The sequence below is a fragment of the Bactrocera oleae genome, chromosome 3 (assembly GCF_042242935.1).
Source record: "Bactrocera oleae isolate idBacOlea1 chromosome 3, idBacOlea1, whole genome shotgun sequence".
Lineage (NCBI taxonomy): Eukaryota > Metazoa > Arthropoda > Insecta > Diptera > Tephritidae > Bactrocera > Bactrocera oleae.
Genome location: NC_091537.1, coordinates 53,677,677 through 53,696,720, shown reverse-complemented (window position 1 = coordinate 53,696,720; position 19,044 = coordinate 53,677,677). Strand labels below are relative to the sequence as shown.

The 19,044-nt window shown below is 33.9% G+C and overlaps 1 protein-coding gene across 9 annotated transcripts in view; it reads right to left on the bottom strand.

Moving 5' to 3' along the window:
• The window catches only part of Ca-beta (Calcium channel protein beta subunit), a 440,977-nt gene that overhangs the window by 70,410 nt on the left and 351,523 nt on the right, over positions 1 to 19,044 (bottom strand). The window lies entirely within an intron of this gene.

Sequence of the window (19,044 nt, the reverse complement as noted above, 5' to 3'; positions counted from 1 at the left end):
CGGAACAAAAAACTTCAGCAATAAAAATATTAGTGGGTTCATAGTTCCGTATGATGTTTGGTACTGTGAACTACATCCATTTTTTTTTTTTTGTTTTTACTTCTAGTATAGAAGGTTATGATCGTATTAATCGAAGTTGTGACCATTTTAAGCGACAAGTTAAGTCTTTGAAAATTTGATACACATGGTTCACATGGCTCATTAGAACTTCTAAATATATTTGCTTAGCAATTGAAATTGATAGCATTGAAAAGTGTGGCAAGAAGTAAAAAGTTGTGTGTCATAATACCGGGGGCATAATACCTATATAAAAATATAATCTGAAAGATTACGAAGAGCTGCCAGAAAATTATTCAAACAAATATAAAGCTAACGACATACCTAGAATTGCCATTTTACCATCAAAATTGACCCGAACTGACAAAAAACTACATTTTCACGTATTTAACTAGAAAAAGTAAACGCTTAATTAATGTATATGAACCGTCACAAGTACTATGATATCCTGCTTCGAAAATATCACTAAGTAGAACAGTATTTTCCTATTTATGTTCATAAAATTTTCGTTGCTGCAAAGTAAGTATAAATCTTTTAATAGTTTCATTAGTAAACAAATGTACTTTACTATCTTTTCTTTGGTAAAAAATAATAATGTCTATAATTTTTGAGGGGCTGCCTTTAAAATACTTCCGAATCTGTTCTGATTTACGTACCTATCTTACCTTGTACAATACATATGTACTTTATTTTTATTGCATACTTCAAATACCAATGCATGGTGACTTAAGTGCAGCTAAAGCATTTTATCAGTTGCTGATTGTGTGCATTAGTATTTGGTGGACGAATATTTTGTATCTTGTATATTTTCATGCAATATTGGGTTGTTTTTAATTGTATAACCTAATACAAGTGTATGTGTGTATTTTATATATTATATTATTATTCAATGTGTATCGTAAAGATGTTTTTATGAGCAAAGTCTTATATTACAATTTTATTGCCTATCATTGCACTTGACATTTAGTGGACTGTTTTTATACCCTGAACAGGGTATATTAATTTTGCCACGAAGTTTGTAACATCCAAAAGTAAACGGCGGAGACCATATAAAGTATATATATATATAAATGATCACCGTGACGAGCTGAGTTGATTTAGCCATGTCCGTCTGTCCGTCCGTCCGTCCGTCTGTATATATGAGAACTAGTCCCTCAGTTTTTGAGATATCGATTTGAAATTTTGAACAAGACTTTTTATATAGCTGCCATACATACTGAACAATCGGAATCAAGTGTTTGTATGGAAAACTCTTGCATTTGACGAGGTATCTTCACGAAATTTTGCACGGATTATTATTTAAGGCAACAATGTAATCTCCAAAGAAATTTTTCATATCGGATGACTATAGCATATAGCTGCCATACAAACTGAACAATCGGAATGAAGTGCTTGTATGGAAATCTTTTTCATTTGACGAGGTATCTTCACGAAATTTAGCATGGATTATTAGTTAAGGTAATAATCTATTCGCCGAAGAAATTGTACAGATCGGATGACTATAGCATATAGCTGCCATATAACCTGAACGATCGGAATCAAGTGCTTGTATGGAAAGCTCTTTCATCTGACGAGATATCTTCACGAAATTCGGTATTGGTTTTTGTTAAATAAAGCTATGCAATCTCCAAATAAATTGTATAGATCGGATGACTATAGCATATAGCTGACATATAAACTGAACGATCGGAATTAAATACTTGCATGGAAAACTTTTTCATTTGACGAGATATCTTCACGAAATTTGGCATAGGTTATTGCTAGAAGTATTGCAATATCCGAAAAAATTTTACAGATCGGATCACTATAGCATATATCTGCCAGACAAACTGAACGATCGGAATCAAGTGCTTGCATGGAAAATTTGTTCATTAGATAAAATATCTTCACGAAATCCGGCATGGATTTCTCTCAATGGCATATAGCTGCCATACAAACGGACAATCTAAATTAAGTTCTTATATGAAAAAAATTGTTTACGACAAGTTATCTTCAGGAAATATGGCATGGATGATGATTGTCCAAAATATCGCTACAATCTTCGAACGAATTGTTCATATCAGACCACAGCTATCATAGAAACGGACCGACCAAAAAAAATTTTTGTATGGAAGTTTTTAGTATGGATTATTGCTTAAGATATGACTTCAATCTTCGAACGAATTGTTAAGATCGGACCACTATAGCATACAGCTGTCATAGAAACTGACCGATCAAATTCAAGATCTTGTATGGGCAATTTTTTTATATGACAAAACATCTTCACAAAGTTTGGCATGACTTACTTTTTTCATTAAATAGAGAACCCATTTTTTCCGAAATCTAATATAGTTTTTAATAGAAAATTAAACCCTTAAATTTTTCCTATATGGTAAATAGTGAGTAACATAACTAATCAATCTTCACCAATATATTTACATTGTAATCAGTTTTAACCACTTTACAAAAAATATATTATATTGTATATATAATATATATACAAATCAGATTAATTAATAATTTATACTGTCCAATTTGAGCTTTCAAAAAAATTTTTCTTATATCTGCCAAAAACTGTTTTGCTTGTGACAAAAGTAAAGTGCAATAAGTTGAAAATTGTGTTAAGAATGGATACATATGAGTAAGGAGCAAAAATATTATTTAATTAATCTTAAAATAAACAAATCCCTAATTATTCAAGATAACATGAAACACTAACTTTGAAAACATAATTATTCAGTTTTAAAACCCTAATTAACTGATGGGTAGGTACAAAACATTCTAGGTAGAATAACAGGTAGGAAATAAACATTGTTCGAAGCGTAGCTCAAAAGCATAACCTAGGTAAAAAAACTTCGATAATGCCCCTTTTGTATTTAACGTCTTAATATTTCCACTAAAATTACTTGATGAAATTTGGCATGGATTATTGGTCACGGTAACAATAAAATATCATAAGAAATGTTTCAGATCTGATTACTGTATCATATAGTTGCCATACAAACTGATCGATTTAAATAAATTTTGGTATGGAGGTAAGTAGACAATTATGTTAAGAATATATACATAAGAGAAAAGCGAAATAATATTTTTAATACCCATAAAATAAATAAATCCCTAATAATTCAAGATATATTATATTTATTAATAATAATTTTAAAACCCTAATTAACTGATGGGTAGGTACAAAACAAAACCTAGGTAGAAAGTAAACATAGTTCGTAGGGGAGGTAGAAAATATAACCTAGGTAAGAAAGAACCTCTTCAATGCAACTTTTGTAATTAACGCCTTAACATTTCTTCGAAAATTCCTTGATGATACCAAGAAGGGCAAAAGAGTTTGCGGATGTGAACTCGAGCTCTAAAGCATTCAATAAATAGGGCCCAACACATCGGATCACTTCAGTTTACGCGAGCAGCTTAAACTTTCAACAAGGCACACTTTCAAGACAACGAAAAAAATCCTTTTCAAATAATAAGCATTATTTTAAAAATATTATTACTTTTTAAGAATAAGCATTATTTTAATTCTATTATAATTTTTTCACTGTTTATTTTTAGTATATTTTTTATTTGTATAAATATCTTATTAATTTATAAAAATGCCAAGAGTATCTAAACAATCGCAGGAACAAAGACGTCGCAATGCTCTGAATCGAAGCCGACAACAATATAGTCAAAATTTGGAAAATAATAGACAGAGGAACGCCGACTATATTGCCGAATTACGCAGCTCAAATTTGGAGTACCGCATTGAGGAGAGAACTAGTGATAGTTCTGCACGTTCCACTAGACGACAGAACCTACTTCACAGAGCAGCAGAGCAGTAGCGTAATACAGTAGGTCATTCAAACAGACGTTTGAATCCAGCATATAGAGCAGCGGAGCAGGAGCGCAACACAATAGGACATTCGAACAGGCGCTTGGATCCGGAATGTAGGACTGACGAGCAGGAATGCAACACCGCGAAACATTTAAATAGGAGAACCAATCCGGATTAGGGATGCAGTATTGAGGAGAAGTCGTCGTGAGCAAATTTTAAATTCTTCTCAAAGAAGAGTGACCCTCCAGCAAACCAGGCAACAACTAGCAAACGAGCAGGAATCAACGTTGGAAAGGGTACAATTGCATAGATCGGATCCCGCAAATCGTCAGTTAGAAAGCGAGAGGAAAACCAGGAGGAATATAAGAAGACGTCGTGCACTTTCTCCTGATGAACAGCAAGAAGAACAAGAACGTCAACGTCGAGGTGCCAATATCTTTGATATGTACGCATTGTTGATAAATAAAGGACCCACTGATGCGTGTGTTGCGGTGGCACTTGGTTCCCTCATCAAGTGAAAAAACTAGAATAATGTCAGACTTCAACAAAATTTGCGCGCTCAGAAGATGCTAGAAAAGTGTTTTATCTGTCATCAAAATTTCCGTCTTCGAACCAAAAGTACAAATTTTGCAACACATGCTATCGTATTGTTAGGAAGGGCAAGATACCAAATATTTGCCTATCGGAAGGATAAGAGTTTCCTGATATTCCGGAATGCCTTCAGGATTTAACGTGTCTGGAAGAAAGACTGATATCACCGAGGATCCCATTTATGCGCATCATCTCCTTAGGATATGAACGACAATGTGCTATTCGTGGAGCAGTGGTGAATATCCCTATTTCAGTTGTAGAGACAGTCACCATGCTTCCACAAAGATTTGATAACAGCCATATTATTCAAGTGCACTTGAAACGTCGATTGGAATATGAACAAAATTTTATGACGGAGACAGTGCGACCAGCAAAAATATTGGAGGCACTAAACTATCTGCTGGGTACAGAGCTCTACGTCAAGCATAATATCCAAATGTCAAGTGATTGGCAGGCAAATGCTGGAAACGAGGAATCTGTGCCATTTATTATGGATTTAAATCCAGGTGGTCAGAAGACTTTAATGGACAATGAAACCGTTGAAAATTGATCCATTGAACGGGTTGCAATGGCACCAGGACAAGGTAGATGCCCAAGGGACGTTACAACCGACGACGATGCTCAGGAATTGTCGTATCCAACGATTTACTGCGAAAAAAGAGGACATCTACAACAACTTATAGTAAAATTGCACGTTCTGAAATTCGACGCTATGATCGGCGTTGTGTGCGCATGGACGTGCTCCTGTATATTTATAAGTTCTACGAGTTGGAGCGCATTAAAAATGCAATTTCCATTTGCCTGCGTAAAAAGTCTGGGAATATAACTGCTGCAAATGTGAGGGATGAAAAAGGCTATCATGTACTCAAAGGACTTCGATCCTCACCTGCACATTGGGAGGCTGAAAAGAAGAAAGTTTTAGCCATGATCCGCCAGTTTGGTTTTCCAACATTTTTTATCACAATGTCTGCTGCAGAAACAAAATGGCCTGAGTTGTTAGTCATATTGAAGAAACTGGTGGATAAAGTAGACATTTCGGAAGAGGAAGCTCCTGCTCTATCTAAGCTCTGAAAAGGCGAGACTGATAAGGACAGATCCAGTTACATGTTGTAGGTATTTCGACAATCGATTCCGCCAAATGCTAAAATTATTACAAAACGGACTATTTGGAGAGAATTTAGTAGTCCGTTACTACAACAGAATTGAATTCCAGCATTGGGAATCACCACATTGTCATGGCATGTACTGGGTAAGTAACGCACCACAATTGGAAAGTGATGGAATCACCAACACAAATGATGTTGAAACATTCATCGATCGACACATCACAACCGATGGGGCTGATTTGGACTTCATTCAGTATCAAAAACACAGACATGGTCGAGCTTGCATAAGAGAACAAGTCATATGCATATGGAAAACAAGTGTGCCGATTCAACATGCCATATCCGCCGATGCCACGGACAGAAATACTTTTCCCTTTGGAGAATGAGGAAGGTATCGAGCAACACAAAGCTCAATTCCAAAAAATACAGGAACTATTAACTCTAACGGATCTCCCAGAGGAAGAAATAACACGGTGAACTGCTTCGAAAATTTTTTGGCGGATGAGCGAATCAACACTGACTATGAAGGATACAAGCCTGCTCTTCGCTCATCTGTAAAAAAGCCACACATTTTCCTAAAGAGAAAATTTTCAGACAAACTTCTAAATGCCTATAATAAAAATATCCGTAAATTGCATAGAGCAAATATGGATATTCAATTCATTCTGGACGCATACGCATGCTGCAGCTATATCATTAATTATATAAATAAATCCAATAGAGGAGTATCAACATTATTGAAACAAGCCATGGAAGAAAAATGCAGGGAATTTCTCCATTAAAAGAAAACTGCAGCACATCGGAAACAAATTTGTAAATGGATCGGAAATATCGGGTAAAGAAGCAGCTTATAATATTTTGGGGCTGCATCTATCAGAAGCCAGTAATGGGTAAATATTTATAAATACATCACATCCAAACAACCGAGTAAGGATGATAAAGCGCCGACTTGAATTGAATGCTTTACAGGAGGACTCTACGGACATATATGTGCCGAGTGTGCTGGAGCACTACTTTCAAAGACCCGATCAGTTGGAAGAACTATGCTTAGCAGATTTTGCAACATGGTTCAGATTTTGCAAAACAAGCAGAAATGTTTCTGATAATAACGAAGAATACAACGAAGTAGAAAACGAGGATGACCCGACAGCTGCACTTCCAATGGCATTAAAGGATGGATCAGGATTTCTAAGGAAATGGAAGCAAGCCTTTATTCTCCGTCGGAAACGTTTTAGCGTTGAAAGTTCAAGAGCCGATTTCTTCAGAGTAACCGCCATGATGTTTCACCCATGGAGAAATGAGGAAACAGGCTTATTAAATAATGACATCGAGAGTATTTGCAATTCACACAAGGAGCAAATTGAGCTGAATAAGCTCAAATATGACAAATTTTCATCGAACGAACTAGAACGGATTTTGGGAAACCTTCATGTCACAGCGGCAGAAACAGCTGATGATCGAGCTACCTCACAACTTTTAAATCCCGAATTTAGAGCTCTAGCCGTTCCAGAGCAAACAGGAGGCCTTAATGTTTTTCAAGAGCACAACAATACAGAGGAAGAGGAAGAGGCGGTTCGATTAATTAAACTCCCACCTCTAATATTAGAAGACCATTTACTGGCAATGGTGCAGTCACTTAACAGCAAACAGAGGGAATACTTTGCTCATGTAATGCACAATGTCACTAAAAGGGAAATCTTCTTCGAATATGTCGGAGGCGGTGCTGGAGCGGCCAAGAGTCGGCTTATAACAACTATATATCAGTCGTTGACATTGCGAGCTAATAGTGTACCAGGAACCAACCCCGAAACAGCCAAGGTGTTACTCTGCGCACCCACTGGCAAAGCAGCATTTGGAATTGGGGGCCTAACCCTTCATTCGGTTTTTTCACTCCCCGTCAACCAGTCTTCCGGCGATCTTCGGCCACTAAATAGTGACACATTAAACACAATTCATGCCAATCTCATAGATATTAGGCTTATTATAATTGACGAAATTTCAATGGTTGGAGCAAAGATGTTTGCATATTTAGATTGCAGGCTAAAGCAAATTTTCAGGAGCACCGCTTACTTTGGACGCATACCAATTATCGTGTTTGGTGACTTAAAGCAGCTGCCGCCAGTAGGAGTTCGATGGATATTTGCGCCGAATAGGAATGATCATTACAGTATAATTACAGGAACACCGCTTTGGGATCAATTTCGGTACTGTGAGCTCACTGAAATAATGCGCCAGCGTGAAGATCAAGCATTTGCCATCGCTTTAAATAACATGTCAGAGGGAAATATGACACACGCTGACATCTAATTAATCAAAAGCAGGGAAAAGACCTCTAATGAGATACCGAACGAAGCCATCCATCTATTTTATTCAAATGCTGGAGCAAATGATTTTAATTTAACTAAACTGGCGAACACGATGACCGAGGAGTTCATTCCGACAGCTAAGGATACAATCAGTCAAGGGAACTAATGCAGGTTGATTCCGAATCACATAGATCTGAAAGTTCAGTGGTGCGACTATGGATAAAATTCTCAGAATCAAGAGTTGGAAGCTTTGCACGTTCCAAGCAGCCTCCCAGTCGCAATGCAGATTGGACACCAATCATGAGCGTGGTCCGATCATTCCAATACAAGAGAAATGAGCAAATAACCATAGAACGCAGACAGTTTCCGGTCATTCCAGCTGAAGCCATCACGATACATAAAAGTCAAGGGGGAACATACACACAAGTTGCTGTTCATCTAGAGGGTAGAGTAAGCAGATCAGCTTTATATGTAGGATGTAGCAGAGCCACATGTGCCAATGGATTGTATTAAATAGGGATATTTTCTCCCCCGAACCCATTTGGACCGCAGGATCCAATTAAAACTCAACTTAATAGATTGAAGACAGAAGGAGCATTGACGATATGCTACAGATTTTTGACTGAAAAATCGGAAAAACGCCTAGATATTCATTATCAAAATGTAAGGAGCCTAAACAAGCATATTGAAGATATTAGATCAGACAAGCTGATTTGTTCTGCTGATATTCGGCCTTATAATATACTACAAGCAAGATAGGTGCCCAGGTCTATCAGAAGGATCATTTTCAAGAAACGACACCGGTTCAACAAACGTTCACCAACTGTTAGACGTAAACAATTCAACAGTTTCCATATCACTTGTGTACAGGAACCCCCGCTATAGACATCCGGAATTTAGAAACCAAGTGGAAAATAATATCCGTCAGATAACTGAACAGTATAATGGACCGTCAGTAGTCCTTGGTGACTTTAACATATGTCGCCTAACAGCAACTGATGATTTGGAGGCTCGATTGCAATAGTTAGGATTTCAATCTTCATTGGCTAAGGTCGCCACAACAAAACAGGAAACATCAATAGATTAGGTATGGACAAACATGGATTCTGCAATGACCTCATGTATCACATATGAAACACCATATAGTGATCATGACGGAATATTTTTAAGCTTTAGAAAATAGATTTATTATATATATTAAATTTAAGTTTGTATTATAATATAAAGTGTAAGTCATAGATGTAATTATTGTAATTTATATATCATATAAAAAAGTATTATAGAATAATAAATATTATTATATGTTATATATTTTCTAATTTTTATAAATATTATAATTTGTTTTGTTTTCCATTAATTAATGTGAATAATCAATCAGCTTAAAAAATTAAAGTTTATGTAAATGTCTGAAAGGTCTATTTACCTCAATAACTAACCTTAATTCGAATAGAAGATTGTTTATAGCAAAGAACCTGGCTAGAAAGAACTGGCAAAATGCTTTCCGTTGGATGCAAACCGTTGGCAAGTCACGTTTTTAAATGTAGTCACACATATAGTAGTTACTAAAAGAAATGCACATGTGAAGGGTATTATAGCTTCGGCGCAGCCGAAGATAACGTTTTCTCTTGTTTTTATTCAATTTGTGGTTTACATATGTATGTATATTTAAGTACTAATGTACATGTCTCAAAAATGTAAATTTCCATATATAATTTTATTTTATGAGTACAATATTTTCATGCTCATTATTTTATAAACATTCTGCCAGGGACAAAGTTGATTTGTTTTAACATAACAAGCCTATCATGGAAGTTCTAATGGAACAGTCACAGTTCTTGTTATACATTTCGATCTTATATATAAAATAGAAATAATCAGTCCTATTATGAAAACTCAAGTAAGAGAGACGTGACCATTTTCGTGATGAAAAATGATACCTTTCAATTTTATATTTTCTTTTTTAAGAAGTTATATTTCTTGTTTAAGATTAACTATATCTTTAGTATTATTTATCAATGTTGAATCGAAAGACTTTATTTGTAGTTCTGGAATATCTTCAATTTCTTTTACCCAAGAAGAAGATAGTAATTATTTATTAATCTCCGATTGGATATGACGAGACGCTGTTATATAGATTCCTTTATGTCGGGTCGTACATATTATTGTGATAATGCCCTATTGTGATAATGCCTTGGCTAGGAATTTCCATTCGCAATTGTTGGTTGTTTTCGCATTCAAGATGTATCATTATTTTGCTAAATGATTTGTACAACCAACGATTTTGGGAAGATAATTTTATCCATATGTTTTCATTTGTAGTAGGTTTGAATCCAAAAGCTTCATTTTCTAACTGCTTTAATGCTATTATTTCACATGAATTATCAGTAGCAGTTTTCCAAGCCCAATTTCCAAGGCATTGATAGATTCTCTAAAGTAGTCGAAAACTTATCTAAATCTGATTAGATTATCAATAAATATTGATTCAAATCAAACTTATGTACTAAATATTCTGCTTTTATTTCTGGAATAATTATATTTCCTTTGTATTTTATTGGAAATGGATTTAATTTGTATACGTTTGATGTTTCATAAGATATTAAAAACATTTCTATGTTTATGACGAGTCGTGAATCAAAAATTAAGCCTCTAGCAGTCATCAATTTATAAATTTCTTTTATTGTAATTCATTACCCCTTTTTTTCCGGTAGTATTAATTTGTGTGATAACTTGTTTCTAATAATTTCAATTTTTTTAATTAAGCTGTGAAGGCTTTAATAGTTTTGGATTTATACGACCATGATTTATATCAATTAGGAGATTGATTATCAAAGTTTGTATCTCTTCACATTCGTCTATAACTATTCCTATTGCTATTGTTAATATTTGAAACATCAAACTCATCCACTAAGCTCGTGATAAAATTTATTTAGTTGTTCATTCATTTTACTTAACACTTTTCTATTTGTCCTTTAAAGTTTCAATAGACATAGCATCTTTGTAATAGGCCGATTTTGCATTGATGTTCTAGTTTGTTAATAAATTCTAGTACTTTATTATTTAATCATAATAAGTACCTAAGACATAATAAACGAAATTATTCCATTTTGAATTTACTATGTCTATTTTGTCATATATAATGATTTAACTTACGTTTGCAGTACTTTTTGTTATTCTTGAAGTCAACAAACTTGCAACCTGATTTGGCTCTTCTTTGTCTCCAGTGGACACAATTTGTGATGGTCTCGTTTAAGTATCCCATTTTGTAATTTTAGAGTTAGAACTCTAACATTTCCATTACTTCCAGGATGAGTTTCAATAATTTTAGCTAATAGCCATTTGGTTGGGTGAGTCTCTTCACCTTTAATAATAACTATTTGACCTACTTATAGATTCGCCTGTCTGTATTAGAATATCTATATCGCTTTCACTATCAATCGCACATAGAGGTCGTGAATTCAGCACTGCTTCAATTTGTGATAGCAAAGTAATCATCTCTTCAAATGTCAATTTACTTTCACCTATCACTCTTTTTAAATGATATTTAACTGAGTTGACTCCTGCTTCCAAATACCTTCAAAGTGAGTATTTACATGGATACTGGGAATTCTTTTTATTTGTTTTGCTACTACTTTGCGGTAATGTTTGCAAAGACTACAAACTCAAATTATCTTTTTTATAGAGTTTTTCAATCCAATAATTCCTTCTAATCATTGTTTCCATTAACTTATTTCCTCCATGCAAGGTTATTTTATGAACGTTTTCAATTATTAATGATGACAAATGTGATATATTTAATATTATTGGGCGCTTCTGATCAAATTGAAGATTTGCATCCTCCAACCTACCTCCTATACGAAAAATTCCATTACTACCAAAAATTGTATTCAAGCTTGCAATGTTACTTTGATATCAAATTTCTTTGTTGAGTTCTACACTCTAAATTTCCTCTCTAAATTGTAATATTTGCTGATATCTTATTATCATCTCTTCAGCTTTTTTTATTTCTGATTTAACTAAGTATGCAGGACATTTTTGTTTTCTTATTGTATTTTTCTTAAAAATCGCAAAATATAAGCTACTACTTTTATTAATTTGGATAAACTAGAATACTTTAGTATTATCTTATCCAAGAAATGTGATTCCTTTGATGATGTGACATACAATGCATCGATTTTAAAACTTGTTTGTGTTGGCTATTGGTGTTCTTCTTCTTGTAACTATTTGGTATCTCTCCACCATACATCGACTGGATTTTGCTTTGTTCCTACGCCATATAGCAGTGGAAGCAAAAAAGCTCTTGTTTTGATGAATCTGTCTTTACTCCGGCAATTATTTATCTAAGTTAACGTTATAGATGAATCGCTCCAAGCAAATATTTGAACTTTTCTGTTGATAACAGTTTTTATCCGTTGTAGTTTTTTAGCAAGTAGGTGAGAACCGATCCAACTCTAACATATGCAACTGCTGCCTAAGCTTTTTCTAAAGCATCTGCGAATCCATGTAGTTTAAGTCATGTAGTTTTTATCTCTGGTATATGCTGCACAAACTCTTGCCATACTTTTGTTAAATTGTCGTTAAGTAACTCGTCCCAGTTGATTTTCATCAACCAAAGCTTTTGTATAAATAACTTTGTTATAACTGTAATTGGTGAAAGCCAACCCATTGGTTTAAAAATTCACGCTAAATCAGATAAATCTAGTCCTTTTGTTAATTGCTTTTTCTTTAAAAGATTTGTATTAAATCCAAACATGTCTTTGGAAGAATCCCATTGAACACCCAATGTCTTTATTGTTTCGTCGTCTGCCGTTTTTATTACTTCATTTGCGTCGTTTATTGTTGGTGTAATCCCAGTGTTGTTTGACATCCATTTTCGTACGTGAAATCCATATTTTTGTAATTGTTTCGAAATTTCATACTGAATCACTTTACATTCATTTACCGTATCTGCTCCTGTCATTAAATTGTCCATGTAGAAGTCGTTTTTAAAATGTCTGAAGGTAAACAGTTGTGAGGCTTGCGGAATTTAGCAATTTCTTGTAATGCTCTTGTTGCCAGGAAAGGAGCTGATGCTGTCAAATACGTTACTGTTTAATACTATTTTCGCACCGAATTAAAATCCTCTTGAAAACACAATTTATGGATTGTGGAACCAAAGTCGTTCTGACCGACATTGTGTGTTTTCGATAAGTTTTCATTGACAGTTCAAACTTCAATTTGTTTACATTTTTTATGTACCTTACAAGAACAGGGATGGTCATCTGATGGGTAATATGACAGTCACAGCTGAAAAAATTTTGTCAGCGCGCAGAACAAGGTTTCTATCATTTTCTTAAGAGCCTTGTTTTCTTTTTGTTTGTTTGTTTTGTTTTTTCTGAGTCATTGCTGACCATAAATCCGTCATAGCTGAAAATTGTCAGTTATGACTGCTACGCTATCAGAAGTGAAAAATTCTTTTGCGCAGTAGATAATATAATTTTTATTTCTTAAATAAATTTCAAACTTAATATAAAAAATAATGCAACAAAAAATATAATAAAATATGAAAATATAAAAATTAATTTTCACTTGATGCCATCTCCTCCTCTCAATAGCTCTGCAGTTTTCTCCAATCAATGGATAGTTCTGAATTTACAAATGCAAATGTAAATTAACAGTACTGATTTAGGCCAATTATAGAATGTAAACAAATTGTCAACTGACTTAGGGCTGGCAAAATATGTCTTCTAATAATATCGATTAAACTAGAGCAAGCACCGATTATAATGAGTGGAAGTAAGTTTTCAAGGGGTTTTCAGCGAAAACTGTGTTTTCGTTTGACAGATTTTGTATGGATGAAAACACAAGTTTTTGCGTAAAAACCTCTTTTGTCTATGAAAACACGAATTTTGTGTCGGTGCGAACATAGTATAATTCTTTATCTTTTTTAAAAGGCAGTCTGACGACAAATCGATTATTTTCACTGTAATCTTTCACTGTTGTTTTATCAAAGGCATTCATCATCATTTTCTATATATGTTGGAGTTGCGGTATCTTCTATTTTCCAAAATTTCTCCAATGTAGTAACCGCCGCTAAAGTTTTATTGTTTTTTTTCCGCTTGTTGTAAAATTCCCGACAATATCCTGCTCAATTTTGTAGCTTAACCTAGTATTCCATCCTTCTTAACCCTAATTTTAGTAACCAACTTTACCGACGTCTTTTAGCAACCGGGTACCGGTTTTTTCTTCAAATAATCAGTGACAATTTAAAGAAAAAAATAATACTAATAACGTAGAGTCATGAATGACATCTGAAACCTATTTGGGACACTCCAGGTAGTCGGCCGGCTTTAATTGTTCGGAGCTGAGCAGATGCCGTTCGAGAGAAAAAGAAAAACTCAAGGTTATTTCTTTGTTTTCTATCGCGCACTGGATTCCAGCATTTTTTAGTATGTAACAGATTTTGGTGGGATCAGACGTGTTTCATTTGGTGTTCTCTTGACAATGGAAAATAAAGCTATGGAACAATTATCGAGAATGTATATATGCTCGGTAAGTAAACGTATATCAGATATACAAGTTGGTGATGACGCTAAACGAAAACCAGAAATTATAAATTTTTATAATAAATATAAAGCTGGAGTTGACACAATGGACCAAATGGTGCGGAGATACACCAGTCAACGACGATCGATAAGTCGTAAGAAGACACGTAAGGCCTGTGCCAATTGTCACCAACCTGTGTGTGACGAGCACTCAGTTAATCGTGTACAATGTGTTCAATGCACTAATTATAAAAAAAGTGTAATATTTCTTTATTTTTTTTAATAAAATTTAGTTGCATGCATTAATAGAAATTATATACAATATTTTTTCTAGCGATGGCTAGAGTTTAAGCTTATTTCAAAAAAAAAAATTATTAAATTAACTCACAAATAGCTTTCTTTTAAGTTAAAAAACGACGATTTGAGAGCTTAAAATGAAATATTGAATTTTTTTGAGATATTCACACAAATATGCCTTCTTCTATTATGTCAGCATATACATCACCTCCAATGACGACGTCGATTCGATCCGACTTATTGAAGTAGGGATCAGCTAAGATATAGTTTTGGAATTGTTCTACATCCCATTTAAACGTTTTATCTGATTATGAACACGCTAATTCTGGCAAAATTAGTGCCTCCACATTGCATTTGTGTCGCTTTGGAATCTTGGTTTGGTTTCAATTTTTATTTTGAATTTGGATACTCCCACTGTAGTATTTCCTAAGCCTTGTAGTTCAGTTACTTCTCTTCTTTTTGGTAAATGAAGTATTTGAGCTGCTTCTTCGGAAATTGTGATTTTTTGTGATCCTTCATCGATTACATCTCGCAATGTCACGTACTCCCCATTTGCTGCCTTCACTCTCATTTGAGCTGTTGCTAGAAATATTGCCGTTTCGGCGATTTTGGTGATCATTCTGGAAGATTTTTTTGTGATGTTTTCTTCACTTATTCCCTTTCCCATTTATTACAGTATTTTTTATTTTTACACTTGCCTTCATATACATGATCAAGGCAATTAGAGCATAGTTTGTTGTTTGTAACGTATCTCCAACGATTCATTATATTCAATGCCTGGAACTTTTTGCATTCAAAAATTGTATACCCAGGAATTTTGCAGAATACACAAGTTTATTGTATAGTTGTACAAAATGCAAATGTTCCTTTTGGTTGTTGCATTTAGCTGTTTTCCTGTCTCTTATGGCTTCTAGAGCTTGATATTGCTGTTCCAGAAAATGGAAAACCTCATCTGAAGTTTGTATATCCTTTTTTTTACATCCTGAATTTAGACCTTTTAATGCATAAATACACTCCTTAGTGGTATCCAAAAGCTGCTTAATGTTTGCTGCATTTTCTCTATTTACAGTTGGTTGATCGAGAAGTCTGTCAACTTGTACTGTGAATTGTGGCCGTTTATTTTCACACCTTTCCTGTAGAATTTGCCAAGCAGCTTCGCAATTTGATTCTATCACTAATAGATATTTACCAGCTTCTCCACCTAATGATGCCTTCAGTTGGAAAAACTGTTTTACTTTAGTAAAGTGCTTCGAATTATGCACTAAACTTGAGAAAAGATCACAGAATGATACCCATTGCTTCATGTCTCCATTAAATGTTGGAGTTTTTATTTTTGTAGTTTTACGTTAGAGTACACATTTTAGGGTCCGAGTGTGCTTGTTTAATTCTTCTTCTTTTGTTATTTTTTTAAGGAAAAATTTATATTCTGGTTGAATTTCTTCTATTTGATCCATCATTAAGTTTTTCGTCAAGACTTTTGAATGGATATTATTTGCTTCATCAAATGCTTCTTCAACAATGTATTTGAAGCTTCATTTTAAGATTTCTCCTCTCTTCTTATTTTTCTATTTCTGCTAATATAGTTTTTAGCTTTCGCCCTCGACGTTGAAATTTTCGTTCAACGTTGGAAGCAGAACCTGGTGGTTCGATTTGGCTTGTTTGTTGCATAGATCCAGTAATCCTTAACTTTTAAATTTTCAATGGAATTTTCCATTATTTGAATAACATGCTCATACTATTTTTTCGCAATGTATTCATCAGCTTCTTGACTTTTTTTAGTCATCATTTTGATATGAGTTCCTTTAAGTCCGTCATGGTTAACTGAATATGAGCGATATCGCCCAATTCCTTTGCCTCTTTAGCAAAATTTCCATGATGATTTAATTTATTTTATGTTTTTATTTTTTTTTTTAGCACTGTTCTTGTTATTATAGCCACAAAGACGCTATTTAACACGAACTTAAAACAAAATTTTTTTTTTGATTTTCCGTTTCCAGGGAATCGGTTTTCGTTTATGCGAATTATTTATATACATAAATGCAGATAATCCTTGTTATTTCGGCTTACTTTTATATTTATTTTCGTCACCTCTTTTTTAGGCTTCGAAGAACCAAATTTACAAAGCCTTCTCTCAATAGTTTTGTACAATGTGAGATTCAATAGGAATCTGAATTTATTTGTGAAATATTCTTCATTTTATACATTTCCTAAAAAATTGTTTTTGCCTAGCCTGAGGGTAAAATTTGTAGATTATAAAAAAAAAAAAAATTGGGAAAACTCTCACTCACTTTTAAAGTAAATTTCGAGTTAAAATTTGTATTTCGTAAAAAATTTTTATAAGTGTTCTAGAAGCTATGGAGAGTCCTCTTTCTGGCCACTTAAAAGTTATCAGCCTAAAAAATATGTTTGTGGTCATTATTAGCGTTTTAACAAAAAGTCTTAAACGACAACATGCATTCGTTAGCCGTTAAAATAAAATTTGAGTCAAAAACCGTCAAATTTTATATAAATGTGAAGAGTTTAAACCAAAAAAAAATGTTCTTGAAATTTACCTGAAAAGTGAGTCGGCCGCCTCTAGATGGTTTTTTTCCAAAAATTTTCTGTTTTTACTTTAAATACCATTGTATGGGTCTATTATAATTATTTTCGTTCACTGTGTGACTTAAGTGCAGCATTTTATCAGTTGCTGATTGTGTGCATTAGTATTTGGTGTACGCATGTTTTGTATCTTGTATATTTTCATGCAATATAGGGTTGTTTTTAATTGTATAACTTAATACATGTGTATGTGTGTATTTTATATCTTATCATTCAATGTGTATCGTAAATATGTTTGTATGTATTTTTGTATACGAGTGCACTGTAATTAATGTGTTTATATCGATAGGTAATGATTTCTACAATTTTATGAGCAAAGTCTTATATTACAATTTTATTGCCTTTCATTTCATTTCACTTGACATTTAGTGGACTGAATTTTTATACTCTTGCAACCTGTTGCTACAGAGTATACGGGTTTTGTTCACCTAACGGTTGTTTGTATCACCTAAAACTAATCGAATTAGATATAGGGTTATGTATATATAAATGATCAGGATGAAGAGACGAGTTGAAATCCGGGTGACTGTCTGTCCGTCCGTCCGTCCGTGCATCTGCAGAAAATTTTTTTTTTTAAACTGGGCGTGATCCTGCCCCTAATAGGTTTAATGTGCATATCTCCTAAACCGCTAATGCTACAATAACAAACTACAGTGTGAAAATAGTTGAAATCGGGTGGCAACTCCGCCCACTCCCCATATAACGGTACTGTTAAAGACTACTAAAAGCGCGATAAATCAAGCACTAAACACGCCAGACAAGAGCATTAAACCTCTTAGAGGGCAGAGCGACGCCAATTTTTTCAAAATTTTTAGTCCACAGGTGTTCTTGCTACTGCGATCCCATGTGCCATACAGTTTTATATCTTAGTTTAGTGCTGTATTATGGCTTTTTATAAATTTTAATGGCAGTTGTGGCCGTGGCAGTTATCCGATTACGTCCATCTACGAACTCGTCCTTTCTCTTTTGCCAAGGAATACGTTTATCAAGCTTCATTACGATGTCTAAATTTGTACTCAAGTTACAGCTTGCACGGATAGACAGACGGACAGAGGGACAGACATTCACCGGCTATTTCAACTCGCCTGATATAAACAATCGTGAGGTGAACAAAACTATTATACTCTGTGGCAACATGTGGCAATAGTATAAATAACATTGGAGGTGGACCACCATTTATGAATAAAAAAATGTTGGCCGATTCTTAGACCTACCTGATAAGCACTCTAAATTTTATCAAATTCGGCTAGATTTGATATACTAGATTTGTCGCACTTTTAGTAGAACCGTTATACGGGATTAAAATCCGATTTCATCCATTGTAACATAGTCGGATCATCATTTAGCACGATTAAAAATTTTGTAAGCCTTAAATTTTATTTGCCATGTCACATTTAATGTATAGGAATACTCTTTTTGTGGATACAAGCAAGTTTACTGGTCAGAGCAATTGTAAATAGTAGAATGAGCAAGAGAATGTCCAGTTCAAAATTATTCGTGCGATAATAGTGATTTTATACGCATTCGATTAAGTTTATGATGCTGTATTTATGAATATCATTTTATTTTTTTATTTTAATTTTTTCTTACCTTAAAAACCGATAATAGGTTATTTTATTTTTGTTGACTACATAATTGTTTTTGGTTGTTGAACTTGTCTTACATTTAATTTACATTACTTTTAAGCTTAGAGTGCATATCAATTTATTTTTATAACTATGCTTGTGTAAATACATTATGTATGTGATTTAATAAAGTAAACGTTA